Below are 11,753 nucleotides of genomic sequence, written 5' to 3'. Positions count from 1 at the left end.
GCCATTCCAGCAGGGACGACTTGGTACTCTGCTGCGGACCTGTGCTCTGCCTTCTTCAGCATACCCCTAGATCCGGCCAGCCAATTCCTTTTTGCATTTACCTGGGGGCCCGGCCAATTAACTTGGACCAGACTGCCCCAAGCCTACGTAGAGTCACCCGCCATTTTTTCGGCCGTATTACACCAGGACTTAGAGGACATCCACCTACCGGCCAGCTCCACCTTACTTCTCTACGTGGACGATATTTTATTATGTTCTACCAGTGAGGAGGCGTGTAAGATAGATACTAAATACCTCCTATCAGAATTAGCAAAGAAGGGACATAAAGTGTCTCCTAAGAAACTCCAATATTGTAAGCAAGAGGTCAAGTATCTCGGACACATCTTGGGAGTAGGGACCAGAAGTTTAGCCACTGACAGGATTGAGGCAGTCACTAAAATCCCCCTCCCAAGAACAAAGCGACAGCTCCGCGGCTTCCTTGGCATGGCCGGCTTCTTCCGGGCATGGATCGCTGGTTACAGTGAAATAACGAAGCCCTTAACTGTCATGACGCGTCAGGACCACCCAGACACCTTAGTCTGGGAAGATGAAGCTTACAGCTCTTTTGAACGACTAAAACGGGAACTCAGATCTGCTCCTGCCCTAGGATTACCCGACTACCGAATCCCTTTCAACCTGTTCATCCACGAGCAAATGGGGGTAGCCTCTGGTGTCCTAACCCAACCATTCCGCGATCAAGAGAGGCCAGTAGCATATTATAGTCTACAACTTGACAATACTGCCAAAGGGGCTGTCAGTTGCCTCAGAGCCATTGCAGCCGCCGCTGTCCTCCTCGAGAAAGCCCAAGAGACGGTTCTAGGCCACGAAATCACCCTTCACGTTCCCCATTCAGTCTCAACCCTCCTAACCCTAAAAGGATGTCACCATTTCTCAAACTCCCGCCTCAACCGGTACGAAGCCCTCCTACTAACCCCAACCAATGTCACCATTAAACGTGTCAACTCGCTAAACCCCGCTACCCTACTACCCCTTCCCGATGATGGCACCCCGCATCATGACTGCACCACTATAGTCCGGCAAGCCGAAAAGCCCCGGGAAGACTTAGATCATCTTCCCCTGGAGAACCCGGACCTAATATTATATACTGATGGTAGCTCTAAAGTAATCGACGGGGTTAGGAAGACTGGGTACGCGGTGGTCTCCGACTTCGAAGTACTAGAGTCAAATCCAATTAACTCTCAGTACAGTGCCCAAGCCGCCGAGCTAATTGCGCTGCTGCGTGCCTGCGAGATTGGTGAGGGGAAGCGGATAACCATTTATACGGATAGTAAATACTGTTTCGGCTTGGTGCACACAACTGGCCAAATTTGGCTCCAAAGAGGCTTTCTAACCGCTGCCGGGTCTCAAATCTCGCACGCCGCCCTGGTTAAGCGACTTCTCACAGCGATCCACCTACCTGCCGCCATAGCCGTTGTCCACTGCAAGGCCCATACCAAGGGCAGGGACTCAGTTTCTAAGGGAAACAGACGAGCCGACAAAGCCGCACAGATGGCAGCCTTACGCATCCCTAACAATGAATCTGAGTTCCAAGCCCTCCAACTGCCAGCAGACCTAGACCTCACAGAAATTTACAAATCTGCCCCAGGGGATGAAAAGGCTACGTGGGAATCGATAGGTGCCACCGAACAACAGGGTATCTGGGTCCTCCCCGATGGAAGAACCGTCCTTCCAAAGGCCTGGACTCCAAAAGTAGTGAGGTTTCTTCATCAGCGGACACATTGGGGAAAAGGGAGATTAATGGAACATGTAATTAGATCTTGGTACGCACCCGGGATAGCTGCCGCTGCAGCAGCAGCATCAAAGAATTGCATTACCTGCCAGCGCTTCAATCCTAAGCGTGAACCCAGGAGGCCGCCGGGAGCCAGACCATGGGCCTTTGTCCCTTTTGAGAACTTGCAGCTTGATTTCATTGATCTGCCCCGATGCCAAGGCTTTAAACATGCTTTGATTATAGTTGACCAATTTTCCTCGTGGGTGGAGGGATTCCCTTGCAGAAAAGCTACCGCATCCGTAGTTGCCAGGGCCCTCCTACAGGACATTATTCCCCGCTATGGCATACCCCGTCGCCTAGACAGCGATAGGGGGACCCACTTTACCGCAGAAGTGGTGCAATTAGTGGCCAAAACACTCCAAATTAAATGGGACCTCCACACTCCATACCATCCACAATCTTCTGGCCAAGTGGAGCGTATGAACCAGGAAATAAAAATACAGTTGGGCAAACTTTGCGAGCTCACTGGCCTAAAATGGGTGAATGCACTCCCACTGGTTCTTCATAACATCCGCAGCGCCCCAACCGGACGTTTGAAACTCTCTCCATTCGAACTCTTATTTGGGAGACCTCCTCCCGTCTACAACACTCTATTCCCACTATCGGAACTGGAGCTGGGGGAGGCAGAACTTACTAATTATGTTATTCAGCTCCAGACACAGCTACAGCGTCTCCACCACTACGCGGCCATCGAGGGACAGAACCTGCCCATCGACGTCCACGCTCACTCCTTCCACCCGGGTGACTGGATCCTCGTCAAGGTCTACCAGAAAGAACCACTCCAACCCGCGTGGGAAGGTCCCTACCAAGTACTCTTGACATCGCCAACCGCCGTGAAAGTAGGTGAGAAGAATTCCTGGTTACATCACACTAGGTGCAAGTCCTCACCCCCTCCACAGGAGACGGAAGAAAGCAACGGCGAGGACTTCACCTTTTCGACTCCACCTGCTCTACCGACCTCATATATTGACGACGACGACCAACAGACCGGACCAGCGGATCGGGGCCAAGGTCGGGCTCAACAGACCGGACCAGCTGATCGGGGCCAAGGTCGGGCTCAACAGACCGGACCAGCTGATCGGGGCCAAGGTCGGGCTCAACAGACCGGACCAGTTGATCGGGGCCAAAGTCGGGCCCAACAGACCGGACCAGACACCGCGACACCCAACTGGACGTCCGAAATCATCCCAGATACCAACACCATCAAGCTACGTTTCAGACGCGCCGACAACCACGCTTGACAGCTCCATTGACAGCTTGCTTCGTTTGACAGCTCCATTGACAGCTTGCTTCATTTGACAGCTCCATTGACAGCTTGCTTCGTTTGACAGCTCCATTGACAGCTTGCTTCATTTGACAGCTCCATCGACAGCTTGCTCCGTTGACAGCTTCGCTCTGACAGATCACCCGACAGCTTCGTTTGACAGCTCCATTCACTGCTTGCTTCGTTGACAGCTTCGCCTTTTGACAGTTCATCTGACAGCTCCATTCAACAGCGTCATTTGATAGCTTCGCTTTACAGCCTCACCCTATCAGGCGCCTTCGTTCGTTCGACCATTTGCGCTCTCCCTACACGCATCCGAACCATGCGCCTGGTCACCACCGCCCTTCTCCTCGCCGCCTTATCCTGGGTCACGTCCACCTCATCAGACCACTGCACAGGATTACGAACAAACTACCACTTCTTGGACTATCATGAGGTCGAGACGGGAAGGTCTAACCCTGATCGAATGGGGGACTTTGATTTCTGCCTTCCTGAGTCCCGGACCTTGCTGCGCCATTCCCTAGTTCCCCAACTCGCCGAAAACGAATATTGGGAACTTTTCATCCGAAACAAGGATTTACACCGTATCGGCTCTGCGGCTCTCACTCTTGACCACTCCTCTTACCGGCTGACCTGCAGAAATGGGACTTACCTTCTTTACGAGAGTGGAGAGGTCTCGCAAACCCCAAACTGGACCGAAGTCGAGACAGGAGGGGCTACTCACGCTTATACGGAATCAAGCCACCCCTCTGGAAACTTGATTTTCGGCTTCCAGTGCCTCCGCTCCACCCCAGAAACCCGGAAGCCCCAACTCCAAGGACTCTGCCTACGACGGTTCTGCTGTCTATGGGACTTAGGGGTCACTTATGAGTGGAGAGGGGCTGAATATCTCGAAGGGTGGCACCATTCTTTACACCCCTCGCGCTCCCCCTCATGGGACCACGTCGGACCCCTGCGATGCGGCGGTATCGCCAGGGATAGGCGACTACTGAACACCACCGACCCCCTCCATCCGGTTGGTACAGCACCCCGACAATTCGGCGCCGACCCGGCACTCCCGGGAGAAGACCTCCTGTCATCCTGGGAGCAAAACTCCTACATTAAGCTTCTCAGCCAGGTGGCGAAGGAGTCACCTTACCCGGACTGCTGGATTTGCGCTCATGCACCCAGCCATCTCCAACAGAGCCTCCCACTGGTCCCTGTACCAGTGACCCTAGAACAGTTCCGTTCCGGAAATGTTACCTCCTGGAACCTGACCGCACTCAACTTAACACATCAATACCTCTACCTCACCGGCCCTACGAAGGGACCCCTTTGCCGCAGCTTCTCAGGGGAAGGAACCTTCATCGGATCCAGTACATGCACCAACACTCTGGAAATCCTACCAACTGGACTAGTCACTGTCTCTAACACAAGGGACTCCCGAACTTTTCCTAACCTTACTGTTGCCTGGGCCGCTGCGGTTGGACACCCCTTGGACTGGAAGCCACAACCCACAGACACCATGCTACTACAAACCTTTGCTTCAGGCCGAATGGAATCTTACCTCAGCGGCCTATTCTGGGTGTGTGGGCACCGCGCTTATACATGGGTGAGCCCACACATGTCCGGATCCTGCTTCATTGGCTACATCGTTCCCGGAATTAGAATATTACCACACCTACCGCCTGGAAGACAACGGAACAAAAGGGAGCAAAGGGAGCTGTCAGACCTGTCAGACGTTGCTGCGAATGGAGAGACCGTAGGCCGAGCACTCTTCCCCGCCTACGGTGCCGGTTCAAACCACGTGGATATTCTCCGACTCACCGACATCCTCCTTAAGTTCATGCAGGAGGCGACTCAGATCACAGACTCTCTCATGTCGGAACTATCCGAGGTAAGACAATTGAGCCTACAGACGAGGATCGCGACAGACTTCCTCTTGTCCAGTCAAGGAGGCACCTGCGCATTAATAGGCACAGAGTGCTGCACATACGTGACTGACCAGACCTTAAATATAACTGGACATTTAAATAACATTCACGAACTAGCAGGGAAGCTCCACGACATCCAGCATGAGGGGCTATCCGATGTGGACTTATGGGGATGGTTGCCCAAGCTGGGATGGCTCAGACAACTATTGAAAGTCGTGTTGTTTATCATCTTAACTGTTTTTCTTTGTGTCTCTATCCTATGTTGCACTATGCATTGTATTACCCCTTGCTGCTCTCTCCTCCGTCATTCTGCTTCTCCTAGCTCCTTTCCTCTACGAGCCTATTCCCGCTCCCGACATGCTCCCACTTTCCCAGACTATGTACAAATGAGACATTTGGGAGAAGGTGAATATGAGATCACCGAAATTTAGTGCTCAAATGGTGCGGAGAAAGGATTTGCAAGTTCTTACAGAACTTTGATGCAAATCTATCTCCGAATGGGGGACTGATACGGACCGAGGGGGGGTGCCTATTCCCCCCTTCTTCCCGACTGTCCGAGGCGATGACCTCAAGGGTGCCACCACACACCCACCCTCGAACCCCCTTCACCGTTGCACAAGCACCACACTTTTCCCAGACCCTTTCCCGAGTGAAATAAGCTCAAATATATATATATTCCCTATCCTTTCCTATGCCTATCTGCGCTCCATACTTAGAACGAGTAGACCGAGTGTTTCTCTTCTCCGCTTATTCCTATGGCCGCGCTTTGGCCAATCACAGCCATGCATTCGTCCTGCAGAAGCTAGCTCAGGGAGCTCCTGCACGCCTCATTTCACTCCTGACAAGCTGCTGACGGCCCCCCACGGCGAGAACAATAGAACCGAAACTCCTGACCTCGTAAAACTGTCAAACCCTTGTTACAATGTATCCATTTCGGCAAGAATGGATACATTCTGCTTCCGCTTTTGATCTAGGCTACGGAACGGGCTGAAAGTCATCAGGACTTTTCAAAATTCATATAAAATCAACCACAGCTCCAATTTTCTTGCTCTTGGTGTCGTTCGACTCAGTTTCCCCAGGACTCCATGATGCTGCCCGACTCCATAATCCCCGAGACGGCAAGGCACGTACACAGGAACTCTTTAATCCCGTCAGATCGTTCTGCCCAGCCCTTCCTCCGGGCAATACCAGGTGGCAGACGGTGCATATCAGTAACCCATTTTCCCACCGCCACCGGTACTCATGAAATGTATATTTGTGTATGACCCTCACTCTGCATATTCCACCCCTCCCTTCCCTCAAATGTAAATTAGTGTAACCCCACCTTTCTCTGAGATATTCATGACGTGTGTAATGTATTCATGATATAGTCCACGAAACCCAACCTTCCCATAATGTATTCATGACGTTTCGCGCACTGTGTTATGGGACTTGGAGGGAACTTTTAAAAGTTTATGTCGCCCCATTCTCGGGGTTCAATTCCACTTTGAACCTGTTGCGCAATAAACTTGGATCTTCGCATTTTGCTCCTGCGTCCGGCTGAGCTTCCTTTTCTTCCGCTAGAATCCACGGACTTGGTCCGATTGGCTGGGTGGCAGGGTAAATACGCACCCAGATTTTTCCGTAACAGTAATAAACGGAGACTCCAATAAATGGAGAGAAGAAAGTGGAGTCCCCTATAGATCAGTATTGGGACCCAGGGCTTTTCAACTTGTTCATAAATGATCTAGAGTTAGGAGTGAGCAAGGAGGGGGCAAAGTTTGCTGATGGCAGTAAATTGTCCAGAGTTGTTGAAACAGAGACAGACTGCAAGGAGCTCCAAAAAGAGCTCTCCAAACGGGGTGATTGTCAATGAATACAGTTCATTGTCAACGAAATTAAAGTGAGGCATGTTGGGGGGCAGGGAAACACCCTCTTAATATCATGTGCAGGATCATGGGGTCTGAACTGGGATTCTCTGTGTGCTCTAGGAGACCAGGGGAGAGGGGAGCTGGTCGCAGCAGGAGGGGGGGTCTCCCTGGATGCTTTAGCAGTCGGCCTCCTCTGAGTCTCCTGCCCCCCCTCCTCCCTCTGAGCCTGAACTGCTCTCTGCCCAGCCTCTTCCTGCTCACCAAACCCTGTTTCCTCCTCAGCTTGCAACACCTCCCCTCCCGTTCTGCTTCCTTTTTCTGCTCATCGTCATCCCAACCCCAGTCCCTGGGCTCTGAGCCTTCTTCCCTTTTGTGTTCCCCAACTGGTGCCTCCCCCCCCTGCACCCCTCCAGTCCATGACAGCAACAGCAGCAACAAGAGTAAAATCAGTAGGATAGCAATATGCACTGTGGTCCTCTGGCAGGAAGACTCCCTAGCAGCATGATTGACTGATAACTTCTGGGACTATGGAAAAATATTATCCCCCCCCCCAAACCCCAGAATAAGCAGTAGCTTTGGGGTTCCCCTAAGTGGTTCATGAGTGAAGATGGGCCCGCCAGGAGACTTTCCTGGTACCTGCAACCCATCGTTCCCCCTCTTGCAGTTAGGCTGGGGGGGGGGAAATCTCCCATTAAATTTTAAGTTTTCTTCAGAACGTGCAGGGGGCAGGGATGAAGTTCTGTTGAATAAGTAATGTTTGGAGATCATGCGGTGGTGCGGGTGACAGAGTTTGGTGCAAAAACCAGTCTGACACACAAACACCCATCTTGAATGCTTGAGCACAGCAAATCCAGGCCTCCAGCCAAGTATCGGCGGGGTAGGGGCCACATGTAGAGCAAGTCTCACGCTGACGTCAAAAACACACACAGAGGCAGCAGGACTTCTTCAGTAATAGTTCACTGAGCTTTCAAAGCATACAGTTCTCACTGGGTCCCCAGTAAGGCACAAAACTTATCTCCTGAGAGCAAATCCAGTTTCAGCGGTAAAATCATACAGCACACAGGATATCTAAGTCAGGCACACGCACCGGCAATAGGGAGCAAGGGAGGAAAGAGGCTGGAAGGACACAGGACAATGGATGTGTGTCTTTCGCTTCCTCAGCAACTCAGCATATTCAGGGGCTTCACAAAGAAAAGCTTTCTGCTGGCAGCTTCCAGGCAAACATGCAACACAAAAACATACGCTGTGATCTGTGGTGTATTGCCATATCAGGGTTTTTTTTTTAAAAAAAATAATTCATTTTATAACACAAATAAAGACCACAAACAGAAAAACAAACAATTCAAACAAATTCTTGTCATATCCTTATTTTCCTATACATTGTTAAGTGGGCTTCTTCAAGTCCCACCCATCTGATTTTCATTTTACTTCATGTTTAGCAGTTTACATATATCATCGTTTCTAACCATATTTTTTTTATATCACACTTAAAATAACTTCACATTTTATCGCTTACAAATAATACTATTTTAAAATACACTATCTTCTGCTTCTAAGCCTGCAGCCTATATCCACTTCCAAAGCTATTCTAAGATTTAAATATTAACATATTTTTTCAAATATTCCTTAAACTTCTAATCTTCTTCCACCATCTCCTCTCTCTGGTGTCAGAGTCTCCCGGCCAGTTCGGCAAGTTCCATATAGTCCATCATCTTCATCTGCCCTGCTTTGATAGTTGGTTAATCTTGTTTCTTCCAATTCTTCGCTAGCAATATTCACGTAGCTGTTGTGGCATACAGAAAAAAATAACATCCTTTTGGGGGGATTTCACCCCCCCAAAGTACCAAGTAAAAAGGCTTCTGGTTTTTTAATAAATGTGTTTTTCAACACTTTTTTCAGTTCATTATAAATCCCTTCCCAGAAGTCTTTTACTTTGGGGCACATCCACCACATGTGGTAAAAGGTTCCTTCTTTTTCTCTGCATTTCCAGCACTTATTATAATGAGTATGATACTTTTTTGCTAACTTCACTGGTGTTAAATACCATCTATACATCATTTCCACCAATTTTTCTCTTAATACTTTACAAGCTGTAAATTTGATTCCTTTTCCCCACAATTTCTCCCAATCTACCATCATGATATTGTGCCCCACATCCCTGGCCCATTCAATCATTACAGATTTCACTTGTTCATCTTTTGTACGCCATTACAGCAATAAATTGTATATCTTAGATAGGTTTTTTGTTTTTGTATCTAATAATTCCATTTCCTGTTTGGATTTCTCTCTTTGAAAAGCAATTTTCTTATCCATTTTAAACACTTCATTTATCTGGATGTACTGGAACCAATCATGTAATTTATTTTTCAACGGATCATAAGATTTTAATCTAAATTGGTCCCTACTTCCATCAGAATATCATTATACTTCAATCACATATCTTTCATATTCTTTTTTTAAAATAATTTTTATTAAGTTTTCCATTTAACAATCCAATCATATCACATTAATTATTCCGAATTATACCAATACATATCATAAAGTCCAAATATTTTGCCAAATTATAATTTTTTGTTGGGGGTTCCCATGCTTCGAGTTCAGTCGGGTCCAATAATCTTATATTTCTGCTGCTTTTAGTGTTCACCAGTCCCATCTTTGGATCTTCCTGTTGTTTTCCTTTTTCTTCTTAATAGCCTCTGAGTTGTTTCCACAGACGAATTAAAGTAAGCTATATTATGCTTCTGTGTGAACTTTGTAAGGCTCTCCGTTTTTAAAAAGCTGGTAAGTCTTTTGTTTACAATAAATCCTCACATGCTGATCCAAAAGTCTAGGTGTTTGCCCATTAATTTTCCCAGGCATGTTGCACCATAAATTAGCCTTTCCAGGGAAGATTTGCCAAGTCGAACTTAGAATGCAAACATAATAATAATAATAATAATAATAATAATAATAATAATAATAATAATTTATTATTTGTACCATGCCCATCTGGCTGTGTTTCCCCAGCCACTCTGGGCGGCTTCCCTAAAAACCCAAAATACAGTAAAATATCACATGTTAAAAACTTTCCTGAACAGGGCTGCCTTAAGATGTCTTCTGAATGTCAGGTAGTTGTTTATTGCTTTGACATCTGAAAGGAGGGTGTTCCACAGGGCGGGCGCCACTACCGAGAAGGCCCTCTGCCTGGTTCCCTGTAGCTTTGCTTCTCGCAATGAGGGAACCGCCAGAAGGCCCTTGGCACTGGACCTCAGTGTCCGGGCAGAACAATGGGGGTGGAGACGCTCCTTCAGATATACTGGACCAAGGCCGCTTAGAGCTTTAAAGGTCAGCACCAACACTTTAAATTGTGCTCGGAAACGTACTGGGAGCCAATGTAGATCTTTCAAGACCGGTGTTATGTGGTCTCTGCGGCCGCTCCCAGTCACCAGTCTAGCTGCCGCGTTCTGGATTAGTTGTAGTTTCTGGGTCACCTTCAAAGGTAGCCCCACGTAGAGTGCATTGCAGTGGACCAAGCGAGAGATAACTAGAGCATGCACCACTCTGGCGAGGCAGTCCGCGGGCAGATAGGGTCTCAGCCTGCGTACCAGATGGAGCTGGTAAACTGCTGCTCTGGGTGCAGATTTGACCTGTGCTTCCATGGACAGCTGTGAGTCCAAAATGTGGGGTGCCTCAGGGCTCAGGTCCTGTGTGAGTTTCTGGAGGCAGTTAGAGGATGGATGGTGGCTAACAGATTGAGGCTGAATCTTGACAAGGCAGAAATACTGTCCCAGGGCGAAAGGGGGCAGGCAGGTGTGGGAGACTCCCTAGACCCGATGGGGGTAACTGCCCCAAAAGGACCAGGTGCACAACCTGGGGGTCATTTTGGACTCACAACTGTCCATGTAGGCACAGGTAGATTCTGTGTCCAGGGCAGCTGTCTGCCAGTTCCATCTGGTATGCAGGATGAGACCCTACCTGACCGCAGACTGTCTCTCCAGAGTGGTGCATGCTCTGGTGATCTCCCGCTTGGACTACTGTCATGTGCTACATGGGGCTACCTTTGGAGGTGACTCGTAAACTGCAACTAATCCAGAATGCGGCAGCGACTTCCGGTCGGCGCCATCGGTTAATGGCGGATTTCCCTCCGAGCTCCGGAGGGAGTCTGCTTTGCGAGTTCGGGTCCTGCCGCTACGGCGAAGCGGGGGCCCTCAAAAATTACAGGCGTGGAAGCCTGTAAACAAGGAGACTCGGTGGGCACCATTGCGCCCCCCCCGAAATCGCAAGGGAGCCTTTTTAAAGGCTCCGGAACGGCAGCGGGGGTGAAGCGCGGTGCTGAGAGTCGTCACCCAGCTCGTGAAGCGAAGCGGCATCGCCATAGCTGGAGAGCACCGATTCCTTCCTGAAATTTGGATTACAAATTAAAACCTGTGAGTAGGACTGAAAACTAATTTGGGATTTACAATTACCTCAAAGAATTTTGGCTGAAAACGGGATTGGTTTTAAAGCAAGGAAGTCAGCCTTTCCCGGACTGCAAAAAGCATACAGCAAAGAAGGTTAAAAGCTGCAACCTTTGAAAGATCTTAAAGAACTAAGTGAACTAGACATTGGCCTTAAAATTCCCCCTTTTGGCTGGCAGGAGCAAAAGGGGGTTAAATTTGTGTTTTAAACCTGCTGGAAAAGGGGTTTAAAATTTTTTTACCGCTGTGTCAAATACCCCTGAAACGGACTGCCTAAGTGAGGATGCCGGAAAGAGAACTGTCAGTGAGTTAAATGGTTATTTGGAAAGCTACTTTGTTTTTAAGTTATTGGGCTCTGGAGAGTTACTAAATTACTGGCCTGCTAAACTCTGAAAATACAGGAAACTGTTGCAATTGACTTTCTGAAAACTCTAGGGGGATTGATTATAAGACATTTTG

This window comes from Podarcis vaucheri, assembly GCF_965113315.1.
Source record: "Podarcis vaucheri genome assembly, chromosome: 10".
Lineage (NCBI taxonomy): Eukaryota > Metazoa > Chordata > Lepidosauria > Squamata > Lacertidae > Podarcis > Podarcis vaucheri.
This window is presented reverse-complemented; position numbering follows the sequence as displayed.